This window comes from Macaca fascicularis, chromosome 15 (genome assembly GCF_037993035.2).
Source record: "Macaca fascicularis isolate 582-1 chromosome 15, T2T-MFA8v1.1".
NCBI lineage: Eukaryota > Metazoa > Chordata > Mammalia > Primates > Cercopithecidae > Macaca > Macaca fascicularis.
This window is the reverse complement of record NC_088389.1, coordinates 90,457,759-90,477,346: the sequence shown is the minus strand read 5'-3', so window position 1 is coordinate 90,477,346 and position 19,588 is coordinate 90,457,759. Positions and strand designations below refer to the sequence as shown.

At 38.6% G+C, this 19,588-nt stretch overlaps 1 protein-coding gene and 1 non-coding gene across 51 annotated transcripts in view; one reads left to right on the top strand and one right to left on the bottom strand.

Moving 5' to 3' along the window:
* PTPRD (protein tyrosine phosphatase receptor type D) overlaps positions 1–19,588 on the bottom strand; it is a 545,821-nt gene that overhangs the window by 227,015 nt on the left and 299,218 nt on the right. The gene's annotated exons all lie outside the window — the stretch shown is intronic.
* Positions 11,519–11,703, top strand: LOC123569311 (U2 spliceosomal RNA). Its single transcript, XR_006692942.1, has one exon. It is a non-coding gene; the product is annotated as a U2 spliceosomal RNA (small nuclear RNA).

The following is a 19,588-nucleotide window of genomic DNA, read 5'->3' as shown; positions in this document are numbered from 1 at the left end:
AGGATTGCGATCTTTTTCCTAAAAGCAAATGAAAGGAGAGAAAGGTTTTAAAGCTAGATACAAGTGTACGGGCACTTCAGTGCTTGCAGGCATGTGCATTGGGAGGGTATGTCACTTACCACAAAATTGGCATTTTAAAAAAATGCCTTTTTAACTGCAGTATGAAAAATGCATTGAGGCAAAGCAAAACATAAGAATAAAGTGATGTAGGCATGTTGGCATGTTATTTAGGATAGTACTGAGATGGCCCAGTGGCAACATAAACTTACATCAGGAAGTAGTAAAGGAAATAGGGAGAAGTGGAAAAAGTTCAGAATAATTTGAATGTCAATTTTACAAGGGTTGGTAATATTCTGAAGATGAGGAATGAAGGAGAATTATCAGGGATGGCTTTCTAAAATGTTATGATTGCTTGCATATGTTTTCAGTCATGTCTTCCCTTGGGGAACAATGTCATGTATTTGAGGCACTCATGAAGCCGACAGTATGCCTCAATGAAGGACTCTCACCAACAGAGCTGCCTCTGGATGGAGCACAGCACTAAGTACAAAGCAAGTATCTGTCAGTTGAACACTGATGCACCTTTTCCTTCAGGAACTAGCAAAAGAGGCTGGGTATAGTAAGCCATTTGCTTCCTTATCTGCTTTGTCTCAGGATGAAGGCAAGAAATGTCGGCTTCAGCCTACATACGTGAGCTCAGCATCCTCACTACAGATGTGCCAGAAGTTTCCTGGGAGCCAGTCTAGAATGGGTTGTAAATACCACGGATTTGCATCAATTTTCTCCACTAATAGCTCAATTCCCACAATTTGAAGACAGTTGAGCATGCCAGGGTAGTTTCTCTCTAGCCAGAAAAGAAACTCACAAAATATGAAGAGTATGACAGCCAATGGTCTCCTAAATAAGAGGAAGAATAATTTGAGTTGTTGTCCTATGAAGACATGAAATTAAGAATCTCCTTATAGATAACTCACAGCTGTCACATTTTAATATACAACATGCCAATTAAATAGATACAAGTTTCCAATGATAAGATGATACTCAGAATCGATGTAATAAAACCTTTTTCTTACATAGTGAAAACAACCCAGAGTTGCTTATTTTCATTTAGTTGTAATAGACTGACATTGTTATAAATTTGGGAAACATACGTAATCTCTAATTCTTAACAAAGTGACAGCAAATTGACAAGAAAAAAAGTTATCTCAGCCTTGAATTCACTGACATGGCAAGGCAACAACCCACCCATCCCCCCACAGCCATGAGTGGATGGTTTTGATGCTTACCACAAAATTAATGCCCCTTCAAGTGCTCAGCGATGATGGCTATGAGGCTATTGAGTAAATAATGTGTGTGCATCCACTAAAGGAAGGAAGAACGTGTATTTCAGCCACTGATCCCTAATATAACCAATGCTATTTAAGTGTTTGTTGCTATAAAGATAAAATATTATGCAGTACAGCTTTGTAAATTATACATGACAGGTTTTGTGAGTAAATTATAGTTACATGAGCACACGTTGTCATTTTTCAGGAATTAACTCAGAAGAAGATAAAATATAATCAAGAATGTTTCCCCAGTGAGAAAAAGACACTTTCTTCTTTTCTTTTTGAGACAGAGTCTTGTTCTGTTATCCAGGCTAGAGCGCAATGGCATGGTCTAGGCTCACTGCAACCTCTGCCTCCTGGGTTCAAGTGATTCTTCTGCCTCAGCCTCCCGAGTAGCTAGACTACAGGTGCATATCACCATACCAGGCTAATTTTTCTATTTTTAGTAGAGACGGGGTTTCACCATGTTGGCCAGGCTGGTCTCAAACCCCTGATTTCATGATCTGCCCACCTAGGCCTCCCAAAATGCTGGAGTTACAGGCATGAGCCACCACACCTGGCCAAAACATTTTTAATTTAGTTTTATTTTAATGGATATCATAGTCCACCATAGTACTGGTTTTTGGGGGTTGAAGGCTCATAGACTTCCATTTGCTGGGAACCTACTGGGCATATCACATGCATTAGGTTGGTGCAAAAGTAAGGTTTTGCCATTACTTTTTTTTTTTTTTTGAGACAGAGTCCTGTTTTGTTGCACAGTTTGGAGGGCAATGGTGCCATCTTGGCTCACTGCAACTTCCACCTCCCAGGTTCAAGCAATTCTTCTGCCTCAGCCTCCCGAGTGATCTCAAACTCCCGACCCGCAGTGATCTGCCTGTACTGGCCTCCCAAAATGCTGGGATTACAGGCATGAACCACTGTACCCAGTCACCACTACTTTTCAATGGTAAAACAGCAATTGCTTTTGCCATTGATAAGAGCAGGAATTACCTTGCAGGAAAAAAAAAATATATATATATTATTTATCTATCTATCTATCTATCTATCTATCTATCTATCTATCTATTTTTTGAGACAGAGTCTCACTTTGTTGCCCAGGCTGAAGTGCAGGGGCGTTATCTCAGTTCACTGCAACCTCCACCTCCTGGGTTCCAGTGATCCTCTTGCTTCAGCCTCCCCTGTAGCTGGGATTACAGGTGCCAGCCACTGTGCCTGGCCAATTTTTGTATTTTCAGTAGAGACGGGGTTTCACCATGCTGGCCAGGCTGATCTCGAACTCCTGACCTTCAGTGATCCGCCCATATCAGCCTCCCAAAGTGCTGGGATTACAGGCGTGAGCCACCGTGCCCGGTCGCCATCACTTTCAACGGTAAAACAGCAGTTCCTTTTGTACCAACTTATACATAAGTTGTATGCTTTCTCACAGATGTAATTCTTTAAAAATAACAGCTGGGTCATACTAAAAAGCCAGCCCTTTTTTTTTTTTTTTTAAATTGTCAGGAAGCACTTCTGTAGGTCCTTTCCTTCAAAGCTTAATTCACTTTCCTAAAACACGATGAGCAGGGTTTCAGAACAAAACTTTCTGGGATGTTCACTTTCCTGGTGCTTCTTAACACGATAGAGGCTTAAAAATATTCTAGCACACACAACCATAGTTTTTAAATGTTTATCTCGGTTGTGAGGAAAAAATGCAGCTAGTGATAGATACAACAAACAGTACATTGCTCCACTCTCATCTCTCACTCTCCAGAAATAACTGTTGTTGATTTTTGAATTGATTTTCTGACAGCATGGATATTATTTGTTTTAACACTTATATTTCGTCCTTGACAAAGATAATACTGTTCGTTCATACACACAGGGACACATTTCTGATCATTCAGTTTTTCATGATTCCAAATGTAACGTGTAGCAGAGTTAATCAGGGGTACCTGGACTCCAGGATCCCTAAGTTCATAAGACAAGCGGTTTTCTGGATTATTCTTCTAAAAAGTAGATCAAATGGAAAAGTTCTCAACAAAATTATTTATGATTTGTAGGATATGAGATAGTTGTAAGGAAAACCATGTCATCCTGATAAAATGTATAACATTTCCTAGAACAGTCAACTATCACAGATTTCATCACAGTGATTTTCAGAAGGCAAGGACTATACAGACCAACTGTTTTACAGTCAAAGTCATGCTCTTTGGTAAATATTCTGAAGTGTTTGACTATTTTCAATAACTGAGTGTACGGAGACATTATCGCGTTCGGTTATTAAAGTACATTATTTCTACTGATTGATTACCATTAAAAGTTCAAATGGTGTTTAAAAGAGGCCTTTTAGCTTCAAGTTGAATGAATGACATGGATACTTGTTCATAATTTCCTAATCGTTTTTCAAGTTTGAATCACTATAGCCATACTTTATGGTATAAAGTAGTCATTCCTTAATTTCCCATTAAGCCTGCTCAAGAAGAAATCCAACATACTTTACACAAACTCTAGCTAAACATAGAAGTGCTCACTTTGTCCACCTCAGTTTATCAGGTGGCTAGCCTATCCAAGCACATAATATCACTAACCTCTTTAGTTTTCATAAGAAGACGTACCTATTTAGCCTTAACACAGATCAATGGTAACATCTGAGATGCTTCACTTAACCCACCACATAGCGCTGCTTTAATCTGTACTTATCAGGGATCTCAATCTTAAAATGACAGTCAAAACAACTTGGCCAGAGGAGTAATAATCATGAAGAATTACCTGAAATTATGCAATTCCATCCACTCCTCCACATAATATAAAAACCGATTTTGGTTAAAGGATGAGAGAGCTAGAAACCAGGACCGTTTTCTCTCATCTGCTGAAGAACAGATTAAACCGACATGCGTTTTGTTGTAATTCGACAGATTAACCTGAGGGACTTCAGCAAGCAACTGCCCTATAATGTTGTGAAGGTAAACATGCATATAATGCAGAGAATAGCCTTTACTATTTGGCTATATCCTTGTTCTCAAGAACTATGGGAGAGAACTGTTCCTCTGGTTTCAGGGGAATATTATGGTTTTTCTTTCTTTCTTTCTTTCTTTTTTTTTTTTTGAGACAGTCTCTCTCTCTGTAGCCCAGGCTGGAGTGCAGTGGCACAATCCTGGCTCACTGCAACCTCCACCTCCCACTTTCAAGAGATTCTCCTGCCTCGGTCTCCCCAGTAGCTGAGATTACAGGCGTGTACCACGCAAAAATGCCTGGCTATTTTTTTGTATTTTTAGTAGTGACAGGGTTTCACCATGTTGGCCAGGCTGGTCTTGAACTCCTGACCTCAAGTGATCTGCCTGCCTGCAGCCTCCCAAAGTCCTAGGATTATGGGCATGAGCCGCCGCACCTGGCCATACTATGGTTTTTCTGAAGAACTGATTTGTTTTTATGTTATGGACATGGTGCATCTGTGTCACAGGTTCCCTCTTTCTCACTTCTGGAGCTGTTAGGAGATTTGGAGCTAAAATTGTGGCTTATTTAGCAAAGGCACAGAAGTCCATGGCATGGACCGTATGCGCATTCCAACTGTACTCCTAACATTAACCTGTCTTACTACAATATTTTCCTGCTCCACTGTCATACCATTTTATCTTGGTATGTGAAACATTCCTCCATAAACCGTATCTCTTTAAAATAAAGTTATAATAGATACAGGCATAAATATTGTAGATATGACCTTTTAAAAATATATTATGTACAAAAGTGATGATCTAAAAGATGTCAGTACAGGTCCAAATGAATCCACATTTCCCATAACAGTCTGAGAAATCTTAAAGTTACCTGAATTTATGATAAACTAAAAACAATAAACTTATTAAAGTGAGCTTATCAGAAAGGATATAAAAAACTTAATTTAATAAACACTAACTTAAAGGAAAAAATAAAGGAATAAAGAAATAAAGATAGGGTCAAAGAGACATAGTGGGCCAGGCATGGTCCCAGCACTTTGGGAGGCCAAGGTGGGCAGACTGCCTGAGCTCAGGAGTTTAAGACCAGCCTGGGCAACATGGTGAAAACCAGTCTCTACAAAATATATAAAAACTAGCCGGGTGTGGTGGCATGTGCCTGTAGTACCAGCTACTCTGGGGGCTGAGGCAAGAAAATTGCTTGGGCCCAGGAGGTTGAGGCTACAGTGAGCCATGTTCACACCACTGCACTCCAGCCTGCGTGATGAGGTGAGATCCTATCTCAAAAAAAAAAAAAAAAAAAAAAAAAAGTGACTATTATTTCTACTTTAGAAAAGTCATAGGCATTGGATTTAATTCCATTATCAGCCCATGATAAAATTGATAAATATCATAAAGATATATACCCACACAAAAATACATATATAATTATGTGTGGATATGTATGTTTGTACAAAGCACATTTTTACATTACTTGCAGAAAATTAAAATCACGTTCAATAAACATTAAATAGCACGGTATTATTTGTTAAACTTAACAAATACTTATTGAACACCTCTCAGACTCTCTGTGTAAAACATTGCTCAGTACCTGACAGCTCCAAAAACAGTCCCTCGAAAGTTGTACCATGTAAGGTGAAAACGTGCATGTGAACACAGAAAATGTGTCAACTAATCAAACCTTAAGGGAGCACAGGGGTGAATAATGATTTTGCTGGAGATCGAAGAAGGTAAGTCTAAGAGCGTGAATATAATTTTGATAGAAATGTAGTAAAGGGCCTTGAAGGCACAGGGAAAAGTATAATCTAAGGTCCAGGAAAAATTAAATAAATGAGAGGTGGATTCAGGGTGAAATGTGGCTACTGCTTGAATGTTTTTGTTTGGGGAGAGGGGTAGGAAGACAGTGTGCAAAGTCTGTGGAAGGATGATGCAAAGATGGCTGGCCAGGTCCAACTGTGAGAAGCTGGAAAGAATCTGGGGTTCATTTGTTAGGTTGTATGTGCATGGAGCTGGATTTTTTTTTTTGAGAGAGAGATTTTCACTCTGTCACCCAGGCTGTACTGCCATGGCACAATCTCAGCTCACTGTAACCTCACCCTCCCAGGTTCAAGCGATTCTTGCGCTTCAGCCTACCAAGTATATGGGACTCCAGGCACGCACCACCAAACCCGGCTAATTTGGGTATTTTTAGTAGAGATGGGGTTTCGCCATGTTGGCTACGCTGTTCTCAAACTCCTGACTTCAAGTGGTCTGCCTGTCTCGTACTCCCAAAAGTGCTGGCATTACAGGTGTGAGCCACTGCGCCCAGCTGGAGCTGGATTCTTTTTTTTCAGACGCAGTTTCGCTCTTGTTGCCCAGGCTGGCGCACAACCGCGCGATCTCGGCTCACCGCAACCTCCGCCTCCCAGGTTCAAGCAATTCTCCTGCCTCAGCCTCCCAAGTAGCTGGGATGACAGGCATGCGCCACCATGCCCGGCTATTTTTGTATTTTTAGTAGAGATGAGGTTTCTCCATGTTGAGGCTGGTCTCGAATTCCTGACCTCATGTGATCCGCCCGCCTCGGCCTCCCAAAGTGCTGGGATTACAGGCATGAGCCACCGCGCCTGGCCAGAGCTGGATATGTTTGAACCAAGAAAGTAAAAGAAAAATCTTCACATTCTAAAAAGCAATCTGTCAATGGAGTGCAGTGATGGGGGACAAAGAGAAAGCCCAGTTAGGTAGTTACTCTATTCGTTTAAATGTGAGATGATGAAGTCTATGTGTAGATATAACATGTAATTATAATTATGATCACTGGAAGAGAAAAGAAGAGATGAGTTAGACACATATTGGAGAACCATTCCACCAGTTTTAGGAAGTATTCATTTTACTTAAGGAAAAATGGGGTAAGAGTCAGTGTCAAGTTTCTAGTCTCTCAGTTCCTTCGTGAATGACGGTAGGTCGGCAGGCAGGGATGATGTCACTAATATAAAAGACACAAGAAGAGACACAGAAAGGTCAAGATTTGTGTTTCTTTCATATGAAAGTGACAGCTGGAATCATGTAGATGGATGAGATGACCCAGCAAAGAATTTACAGTGAGCAGAGTATGGGAAATAGCCATATTTAGGGGGTTTTGCAATGTTCCAAGTATGTTTTTCACATTTTGCATATTCCTATTAAATAACCAAAAGGGATAAGAGGAATTATACTATTTTACATTGTAGATTTTAAACATAGAGAAAAATACGTGTGGATATTTGCCTTGTGAGGAGGGGCATATGAGAAAGTAATGCAACTTTGAGAGGGGAGATGAAGTAAAAAAAAGTAAACACAAGATATAAACCCCAAGGGAAATTATTTAAATAGGAAATATAAAATTATTCAAATTGTAAATTATCCAGGAAAAACACCCAATAATTCTAACGGTAGCTTAGGATATTGAGCCAATTTTTAAAAAATCATTACAAAAGAAGACACTATTCTTAACTCTTGCTTCAAGCCATGCAATCAGACAAAAAGGGTGCCATTTCAGGCTCTTTCATTTAGAGTATCTATATTCAGATCTCCATTCACATAGTTCCTGGCATGAAGCATCTGAAAGAAGATTAAAATTAATGTAGGAGTGCAACATTAACACAAACATCACTGATTAACTTGAACTGAACCAAGCTCAAAGCAAAAGCCATAACAGGGAATCAGTCAGGATTGAAAAGAACAAATAGAAGACTTCTTTAGTTTTCACTGTATTCCCCAAGAATTTGGAAAATTTTAAGGCCCAATCTACATTATTAGGAAAACAAAAAGTTGTTTTTCGTTTTCTATTGGTTTATGATTGCTCTAGCATTTTAAATAGGCCTACATTCCAACATAAATATTGTCATGTTCCTAAGATTAGTACAGGTATCTTACATGTATATGGTACCTCCCAAATTTGAAGTGTCATATTAAATGATTTAATGCATGTATGGCACTCAAAAGTACATTTGTCATATAGTAAATACTTTAAAATTTTACTATTATTACCACTACTGCTGCCGCTACTGCTACTACTAGATTGTATGAAATTAATAGTAAAATCAAAACTATATTCTGCATTATTTATTATAATTAGTTGCCCTGAAATATCTTCAGGCTCTCAAAATCTCAGTTGTTTAAATGACCTACTGGATAACGTATCTACCATACACACAAAGAGACACGTATGTGCCTATGTGCACACATATGCTCCAACATAATTTGTGGAAAGAGTAGCATCAAATTGAAGAAGAGATCATGATTTTCAATCATCTAAATAAATCTAAATCCATATCCAAGAGAAACCTAGAAATAGGGTATAATGTAACTGATAGTATAAAAGCTCAGTCCTAAGATTTTTTAATAAATCCATTGGCCCTATAGTCTACAACTTTAACTTTGAGAACTCCTGACAAGAACACCCAAGCAGATCCAGTGGTCAACTGTTCTTTTGTACAGGCCTGGGTCAGGCTCTTTAGACTAGAGAAATAAGAACGCAATAGCACCAAGGCAGGGTATGAAAAGAATATTCTCTTCATGGGCCTGTCTTCAACAGTGAGCTTATGCTATAGCTCTCATAACAATTATTCTTCACCAACAACAGCATCCCAGTTCTGCATTAACAGTGCGATTGAATAGATTTCACTCCTGGCATTCCCATGATCTCCTAATGGCAAATCCCTATGAAAACAAATGGTAAGACTATCACTTAGGGGTGGTTTTTGCTCAACAGCTATTTTATTCCCTTGGAGCATTTTATCTTTCTTCATAATTATATCAAAGGATACATTTCTAATAACTGGTAAGCCCTTCCTTAAGTGACTTTAACCTCTGTAGGCATTGGGTCCCATGACCCATAGCACAAACATATTTTGTAATTAAAATTTTTTTCAATTTCAGAAGCCACTGAGGAAATGTTCTGCTTTATATAATTGTTCTCCATTAAGTGACATTTAATATGAAAATGTTCATAATTTAAACCCATTTAATCTCAGCCTTATATGCTTCATACCTCATTTTTTTTTTTCCCCTCTTTTCAACAATCAAAACCCTATTACAGATACGAGAGTATATGGCAGGTCTTTTTTCTTTCTCTTTTCCTTTTTTTAAATAAAGACTAATAGTTCTTAAATTTAGAAGACTAACAAGGATGCAAGAGTGATACAATTTTTCAGCAGCCTGAAGTACCAGTCATTTTAAGTAGCTTCAGATCACAACCTGTGAGGGAAATAGTATGATCATTTTCAATCACTTCATCATGAAGGAGAACCATTAACTAGTTTTAATTGGAAATTGCTAACAACACTTTTATAAAGTTTATAGGTATAATAATTCAATTTTCCAAACATAATGAAGAAAGTCCACAAAATGTTGACTATGAGGACCAAAGCAACCTCTTTTTGCCTAGAATAAACCTTCACAGACTTTATCAACATATAATCAGCAGAATCAAGCCTGGAATAGATCAAACCAGAAATGTGATCCAGTCATCCTGTTCCAATTAAAGAAAGGACCATGTGTTGAACTAAGCAAATAAGTGTAGATAAAATAATCTATGTTGGGATTTGAGAACAACTTTTCTGGTTGTACTTCAATTGTAGCTAAGATTCAAGTTGAAAACAATGACTGGCAATACATCCCCCTTCCCATCATTTATTTTAAAGGAAGCTATCAATGACCTGGACCAGGGGCCTGTAACCATCACCTTGCTTTTGCCAGGCGATGGTCACAGGCACCTCCTTGCAGGGTTCTAACGGAAGACAGAACTGACCTATTACTAATAACCACAACCCTAGCAAAATCCAAATCCAAACCCCATCTACACACAAAACTGAGAATAGGAAAAGTCAGCAGATCTTTGGAAAGTACAGGGTTCTTTCTCTCTGGGAAAAATCATTGTAGGTTTGGGGGTGCCTGTCAAAAAGGCAAAGTATTAGCAGGTTTCTCTTCTTGCTGTGTCAGAGCTGAGCAGCATGGGAGAGTTTTTGACAGAGTATGACGTGTGTTTTTGGATTTGGTATCCACTTTTCTCCCAGAGCGCTGTATAAAGAAGCCTCAGTGAGGTGCATGGAAAGAGGACAGAGGCATTCACACCAACCACCTTCACTGTACTCTTCAGAGGATGAAGCAGCAGCCCTGGGAGACTTCTTGCAGCTTCAGGAGAAGATTAACGATGAAGGGAGGCCAAGCAAACAGGCAATCCAGCCAGCGACCCGATCAGGTAGGCAGCACAATGGCTGGGACTGAATATGGATGATGACCCTTCTCTGAGGTGTTCATGAGCAATGCCGGAGGCAGGAGGAAGCCAAATACAGCCCCGAGAATACCTACCCTCGCTTCACTCTCTGTGGTGGACTGAAAATGGTCATGAACTTAATTCTGAGTTGGCTATATGACTTGCTTTTGACAATGAGGCATTAGTAAATGTGTCACAAGTAGATACTTGGCAAGTCACTGAGCACTGGGGTTGCTTGTGAGCCCCATGACTACCACTGTGTGACCAACACTTCCGGAGACCAATTGCCTCTGTTGCTAGAGCCAACAGCATGCCACATCCCAGACACATTCCACATTACGCAGCCATAGTTACCCTGCCACATGACCACAGATCCATGAGAGAGACAGTGTAAATCACTTGAACTGGCCCAGACTGGAATAACTGCCCAGCTGAACCACAGAATATGAAGAATCACTAGAATGGCTGCTGGGTTAAATTTGTTATAACCAAGAGTTTTGAGCAAAACACCAGTGACCTGCTTTGCAAAGTATATTATGGCACCCTACAGATTACAACTAAACTCAGATCCCGAATCAACTTAAAAATGCTATGACACATATTTTGTTAAACTGCGCCTTTATAGAAATATTAGAGAAAGACAAAAAGGAAAACACAAAGAGTAGAAAGCCCTGTAGGGAAGCAGAAAATAGTCAGTGTAGAGTTGCTCTGACCTCAAGCAGTTTGAAAGAGCTCACACAATGCGCCTGAGTCCCCTGGAGTAGCATGAAAAAATGGAGCAATTTGCTTTACTTTCATGTATCTTCTGATATGTTGAAGTAGTTGAATGCATTAATTCCATTCTAAATTAATTAAGTCAATCTTTCATTTATCAATCGTTTATTGGACACTTACCCTATGCAATCAACTATACCATCTAATAGGAGACAGTAATAATAAATAAGAAAGCTATAGAAAAGAAACGAGAGAGGGGAACTGGAGTGTACCTTTATGACAGGTACACAACTGGGCATTCTAAAATGCATGTTCTCATCGCTTCTCAGCCTTTTGGCTAAGATCAAGTGTCTAAAATATATGTTCTCTTTTTCTAACCATAAAGCCCTATAAGAACTTTCTTCTTATGCTCAGAGAAAGTATATAACCCGATTTTAATAAGCTATGACCTTTCTGTTTGCCTGTAAATTCTATCCTAACTTACGGAGATGGACCACCTACAGTATGGTACAAGAAAGAAGGGGGCCAGTCTCCTGCGAAATTCAGAGAGAAAAAGACTACAGGTTGGCCGGGCGTGATGGCTCACACCTGTAATCCCAGGATTTTGGGAGGCTGAGGTGGGCAGATCATGAGGTCTGGAGTTCGAGACCAACCCGGTCAACACGGTGAAACCCCCTCTCTACTAAAGATACAAAAACTTAGCCAGGCGTGGTATCGCACGCCTGTAATTCCAGCTACTTGGAAGGCTGAGGCAGTAGAATCACTTGAAGCCAGGAGGTGGAGGTTGCAGTGAGCCAAAATCACGCCATTGTATTCCAGCCTGGGCGACACGGCAAGACTCTGTCTCAAACAAAACAAAACAACCCACAGATTATAGTTGGGGAAGGAAGGATTTAAAAAAATAAATAAAAGCTTTGTTAACAAGGAGGATTCTGAGTTATGAAGAAGAGAAATAAATCTGATATTGCTAGAAATAGAAAAAATGATTATTCTCATGTTTTGATATCACAGAAATGGATTTTAATATAGAAATATTTTACATATGGGAAAGTAAAAAGTAGGGGAAAAGTCCTTGTTCTTCCTCTAAATGAGCTATAAATAAATATCCTTTGGGTCAAGGAACTCAAACTTGGAGTGTGGCATGTACTGGGAACACAGAGCGGTATATGACCAGTCTAGAAAAAGAAGAAAAGTGGTTTGACTGACAAAGAGGCCATCCTAAGTCCAACTGTGACACATTAATAGGCTAAGAAATGGACTTTGAGTGCCAGGCTATTGAAGCAGATTTAGATGGCTAGGTATAAACAGAAATTCAATTTTATAATTGTTCTGCTAAAAAACGGAAAGCTAATCCTGGGATAGGAATTCATTCACTGTCCAACATATTTGTTTATTTTGACCTGTTGGTCCAAGCACTGTAGGGGTGTCAGAGAAATATATGAAGCTGCACACTGAGGCCCGCAAACCCCATAAAACACTAACATATTTGTGTTTTTATATGCTTTCTATCATTTTTACAGGCTTTGGTGTGGGAAGAGTAAGGTGATCCAGGATCAGAGTCCATCAAGTTGAAACTTAAGTCTCTTTGTACCTATGAGTATATACGACTTACCTATTGAAAATCCAATTATGTATATATACACTATATATATAAAATTGTTCCTCCAGATGCTTGCTTCTAATTTGCGAAATGTTACTTTATCAAGAGAATAACGTTTCTCCTACTATTATTTACTAATTTCCCAGAATAAGTCAGATGCCTCCTCAAATATTTAAGACTCAAAGGGGCCAGGTGTGTTGGCTCATGTCTGTAATCACAGCAATTTGGGAGGCTGAGGTGGGGGGATCACTTGAACCTAGGAGCCTGAGACCAGCCTGCGCAACGTGGTGAGACCCCATCTGTATAAAAAGACTTTTAAAAATTAGCCAAGCATGACAGTGTGTGCCTGTGGTCCCAGCTACTCAGGAGACTGAGGTAGGAGGATCGTGTGAGCACAGGAGGACGAGGCTGCAGTGAGCTGTAATTGCGCCACTGCACTCCAGCCTGGCCAACAGAGAAAAAAAAAAAAAGACTAAAAGGGAGTAACAGCAAACAAACTCTTACTTGGTGATGACCCACATGTTAGCTTTGGGAAGCTGAGAGTGAATGCAGAAGATTTTTATGTGAGTCCATGTGTATTTCCCCTTGGATAATCTGATGTTAAACACTAAATCCACATTTCTCAGAGAAACACTGGCTTTAAATGGCAGCAATATCATCATGCTGCCTTCTGGCCTTCTATCATCTTCCTTTGGACATCTCTCCAAAGTGGGATATTGTTTTTATTTTAGACACAACTTAGAATGCAGTTTCCTATAGTCAGGCAGGGACAATGAGGATGTCAATGAAATCTGAAGTAAGGGGAAGGATGGTTTGTCTACATCTAGAAAGAGAGTCTACACGTGTAGGGGAAGCACTGGAGCACAGATTGCAGATGGACTGAAAGTGGGCAACAAATAAGAAGACTGATCAACGTTCCATTGGACCACAGGTCAAGGTCCATCCTGGACTTTATATTGCACCCTTGGGGAAGCATGGGAGTACAGAAATGGGTCAGGGCAGATGCAGATCAGTGAAGACATCTTCATTTCTCTGATGTGGAACAAGGATAGATGGATGTAAAAAATATGTCTTGGCAGATCTGGAAAAAGCATGCTACCCTTTGGGAAAACATCTGGGCTGTTATATTGTTTTACAGCACAGAAGGCAAGAATTTCAAGCTCTCCCGCCCAGCTTAAGACTTCTGTCATTCTTACACTACTCTGTCACTGAGAAAGCTAAAAATTTATTCAAAGGTCTCTTCAATGAAATGCAGAATAAAGGCATTTTGTGCATCTAAGTCTGGTCTCTTAGGCGGCATTTAACTTTACTATGTCCAGAGCATATGTCAGAACTAATTTGGGTCATGTTTGATTACTCACCATGGGTCAAAGTCGAAATTCCGTTGCAAAACACCAGAATAAACTTAACCATGAATGTTTTTCTAACAGTCTGTGACGAAATGTGTAATATACACTAACAACAACAAAAATCTGTGGCCAATCATGAACTTTCTAATCCTTGGAAATGGCTGAAAGTATATAAAGGATATTTAAAGGCTACCAAAATATACTGTGTTGAAAGTATTTAATTACCAAAGGCTAAATGTACATCTGCATGTATACTTACTTGTGTATTTTATATTTCTTTGTATATCTGTTAGAATAAATATGCATTTAATTAATATAACCATGCATTTCTTTCCTATCCAAGGAATCCACTATCATATATACAAGGGTTCACTATAAGAGGTCACTTTCACTATATGTGTATATATACACTATATGTGTACACTATACATATATGTGTATATGCATATGTGCATATATATATAAATTTATTAATTTGTAGGTATACATATCAAGAAATAAGGAAATAAACATAGAAGTAAAGATCATTTTCTGCTTACTTAAGTTTACTATAATTTTTTTGTTTCCTTTATGCCACCATTATAAATTTGGAGAACGTTTTACTAATTGTGAAGCCTGAAAAAAAATTATGTAACTAATTAATCTATTATTTCTGCTACAATAAGTGAGCCTTTGATTCTTTTCCCAATATAGAAATAATGATGTGTGTCAGACAATTTTAAAAAATGAGAGGTGCAGAGAGACAGACAAAGCAAGCCTTGCCTTCCTACCTAGGTTTGACTGTTTTGAACTTTAAATACTCAAGCATTTCCTCCAGGATCGGTAATTAGCTATTTCCTCATGCAAACAGAGACAATTAAAGATGCTTTATTTTCTTCCTCTATATCTTCTCTCCTTTTTGTTTTTCATTCGGCCTTGCCAGGCAGAATAAACATGAGCTGAGTCACCTGTACTATTTCCTAATAGTGATTCATCACCAAGAAGCAGTAACACAGTCTCTCCCTCCTTTCTTCCCTCTCAGGATGTGGTGCCAACAAGGCAAGTCTCACAGAGCCACGCCACATGCCACATCCTAACCTTGGATTCGCCATCTAGCACCTCCCAGAGAGCTGAAATAGCCTGGACATCTTTCAGGCCTGCTCTGATGGAGAGCTCAGAAATAGCCTTTTCACATATGTCAGATTTTCATCTCTCTGAAATGTATAGTTAAACAGTTTTCATGGCAGGCCAGATTAAGCCTAGAACCTAGCCAGTCAACTGGCTTGGGCTATTGTACAAAACTTTGTCTAATAAAAAATGTCTATTATTTTAGGACAGCTGTCATCATTACCCATTTAGTTTATAGTATGTGAGTGTTCATATTAATGTTACCAAAATAGGGTGAACTTCCTTTATAACACCTTATCTTACATGTAATCATGATTTGACTTACACGCAATGGCGAACTGAAACAAAATGGCAATTGCCACAAAATGGTGCTTGGCGTTCTAAAAAAATTCAAATTTACTCGAAATTCCTTTAGAGGCAATATATACTCACCAGAACTTATCAATTGAGTAAATGTGAAGCACTCAAAATACATTTAATGATTTAATAATAATATTCACAAGAAGTACAACTGTGTTTAAAATCTGAATGACTGGCCCACATTTACATATAGTCTAATAGTTAACTGAAGTTTTACTTGTTTCTATTTCTTTTAAGCCAAATTGTTTCTATTCTGACTGAGATGACATAATATTTTAACTTTCCCAGAAAAGAAAAAATTAATGAAGAAAAAAATCAACAAAAATACAGTTAGAAGAAATAAGTTCTAGTATTCAATAGTACAGTAGAAAAATTATACTTAGCAGTAATTCGTTGTTTATTTTAAAAGCGTGAGAAGAAATGAATTATAATGGTCTCAACACAAAGATAAATGTTTGCCGTGATAAATATCCCAGTTATCCTAATTTGATTGTACACTGTATACAGATACCGAAATATCACATATACCCCTCAAATATGAACTATTATATATCAATTTAAAAATTCGAATGTTCATATTGTGTCATGTGCAATCAAATTTTACTTAATGCAATGCACTATCACTTTAAAACCTGCTCTTGAGCTAGGTTTATGCTTATTTCACCTGAATAGAGAAACCAGAAGTTATCATCCTTAAACACCATCCTTTGTGGATGTTACCACCAGGAGGACAAAGTAATAAATTTCAGTTCTCAAGGATGAGAAACCCAACAGATTCACTCCTTTTCTGCACACAAAACCATGCTGGCAATAGTCCCAAAGCCTAAGCTTCAGTCACAACTTTAAGAAACGTGCTATAAAGTGGGACTGCAAAAGAATCCCTCTATCACCTTTGAAACTGATACCTGTGTTGACTGCTTGAGCCCATCAGTTTAGCTCTCACAGCTTTCATTTACTAGCCCATGAGAAGTCACATTCAAAGAACACCATTTCGACTCTCAAAGAACATTATCAATGTACATGGATAGCTTCTAACTTCATAAGGTGTTTCTCTCTACCTAGAGCAATTAACATTAATTTGCAGAATAGTGTCTATTGAAAACCAATGTGTATCTCCAACAAAGTAATAGTGTATTGATTTCATTCCTACTATCTTCAACTGTATCATTAACAAGAATGTCTTAGGAAAGTCTATATGCGGTAAGCAAGTAAGATAGCAGAATGTCAAGGGAGATGTAAATCCAAAACTGATTTTACTTCTTTTCTTAGTGATGAAAGAAATATGTTTTAAGCTTGCCTCAATTCATATAACCTTAAAAGTAATCATTCAGCTTTTTGTGGGTTTATTATTATTTGAACAATGTTTGTAATCTCTCAATTCAAAAAATTATAATCTGTACATGTAGATCAACCAAGTTATAAAACTGAGATGAATTTTTAAACTCCATGCAAATCATTAAGAGATAACATGATCTATCTGGCCATAACCAAGTTTAAAACTTTGTTGATAACAAGGCCAAATGCAAAATGGGGGGAGTGGAAGAAAACAACACAGGTAATTTAGACAGGGGCAAGTCAAATGATCAGTACCAACTTAAAATATATGTATTATATATCTATACACACACACACACACACACACATATACATACACCCTGTTTCACTGTCAAGGCTCTTTCATATTAAGAGTAATCAACATATAATTAAATTTTTAAAAATGTATGTACAGATGAGTATCCAGCTATATAACCCTGCAGAGGAGCTGAACAAAGTCATTCAGTAAATTGCAGATGATATAGCAATGGAAAGGATGAATTACCTTTGCAGTTATCTTCCCACACCCAACCATCAAACAAACAGGACCCTTTAAAGACTTCACATAAACTGTGGTTTCTCAAAGTGATGCACTTATCAAGCTGTGCCTGTATAAGGAGCATAAAGTGTTCCTCACAACAGGGGTTACCCAGTGTTTAGAAGGAAATCTCTACTGGTAAATGCATCTGTCTTTCTGATGTTACAGTTTATAGGCTGGATTCAAATGACAAATTCTTCAGCACTCTTTAGCATAAGTGTAAATAAAGATGCAGAAAGGCATTCCTTAAAACAAAACAAAACAAAACAAAACTAAATTAAAAAAAAACAAACACTCCATAGCCGTGCTGATGATAATGAAAGGAGGCAGTCCAATGCCAAATCAGATGGAGGAGGATCCCCATTTAAATCCCACCTCCAAGCTGAAGACAGTTTAAAGCCTGAAAGCCAAGCTAAAAATTAAATCCCTGGACCAGACTGAGAACCCGTCTTCCCATTTGTTGCACTTTCCTCTGATTGATCCCCACCCTTCATCTATTTTACTTACCCTTACCCTTTCCTAATTGGTTTTCTATACCGTCCTGCCCACCTTTGAGTGGTGTCTTTGATTTAATCTTTTTTGAATATTCACATACCAATCAGCACGTACTCCTCATTCTGAGTTCATAAAAAGCCCCAGACCCAGCCACACTGAGAAAAAACTGAAAGGGCAGGGAATCCTCCCACCCCAGCCCTACCCCCCACTGAGAGCTGTTTCATTGTTCAATAAAATTCTTCTCCGCCCATCCTCACCCTTCAACTGTCAGCCTACCCTCATTTTTCTTGGACACAGGATAAGAGCTCAGGAACCCCCAAATGTGGGTACAAGCTATAATACAAGTGGGCTAGGGAGCACCCAGCTCAACCATGGGCCTGGCGGGTGTGCAAGCCAGACTCAGCGGACCGACTGCCTCCAGCAGCATTCCCAGGGCTGAGCGAGGTTGGGGTGGGGGTGGGGGTGGACAGTGGGGGCACATCACCAGCTGGAACATCGCAAATGGACTCAGAAAATTCCTGCATCAGTGATACATAAATTCAAATTTCAAAAATTCATTATTTTAACAAAGTCTTTAGGAAAGGATCCTTGGATGTTTTTTTTCCCCCATTCAGGAGTGGTGTTGGCACCACTGAAAAGGGTAAGGGTAACGCTTGAGATGTCTAAATATACATACATATTTATATATATTTAGTGATCTAAATGTTTCCAGTGCCAAAGTTAGATGCTCTGCAAAACTACAACTCCTTTAAAGGCCATTCATCTTGAAAAAAATGCACGTCACATCACCAGAATGTTACTTATAGTCCTACTAGACTTTTAAAAGATAAGTTTCTTAAAGACCTATCATTTAACCACAAACTGGGAATAACCAAATATCAATTGGAAATGCTGTTAAATGGAAACAAATGTAACTGATACATTTGAAGCAAGAGGAGATTGAAGATGAAGGTATGTACCCCAAATGGTGACAGTGACAGATTCTGATTTTCTCATTTTAACAGAATTTCCTATAGGCATCAATAAGCAATAAGGTTGATAAAATAGTTCTGTTGTAAAAGTACTGAAGACTCATTATCTGGGCTCTCAATTCTCATTCTTCAGTGTACTTAGCTTCATAAAACTTTAAGCTAAAGTTTTATTTAAGTTAAATACGCTAAAGTTTTATTTTATATTCTATAAAACACATATGACAATATTACTTACATTGTTTGTCACCTTTCTGTGTAAGATTAAAAATTAAGTATTTTTTGAAAACTTCTCAGTTCATGGCTTGATTTTTCATTCTCATAATAATTTATTTTTATTTTTTTGAGACAAGGTCTCATTTTGTCATGCAGACTGGAGTGCAATGGTGCAATCTCAGCTCCTCGCAACCTTGACCTCTCAGGTTCGAGTGATCTTCCCACCTCAGTCTCCCAAGTAGGTGGGACTACAGGCATGTGCCGCCATGCCTGGCTAATTTTTTATATTTTTTGTAGAGACGGGGTTTCACCATGTTGCCCAGGCTCGTTTCGAACTCCTGAGCTCAAGTGATCCACCTGCCTCAGCCTCCTAAAGTGCTAGGATTACAGGCCAGAGCCACTGTGCCTGGCCAATAATATGTTTTGAGGAGAAAATTTTA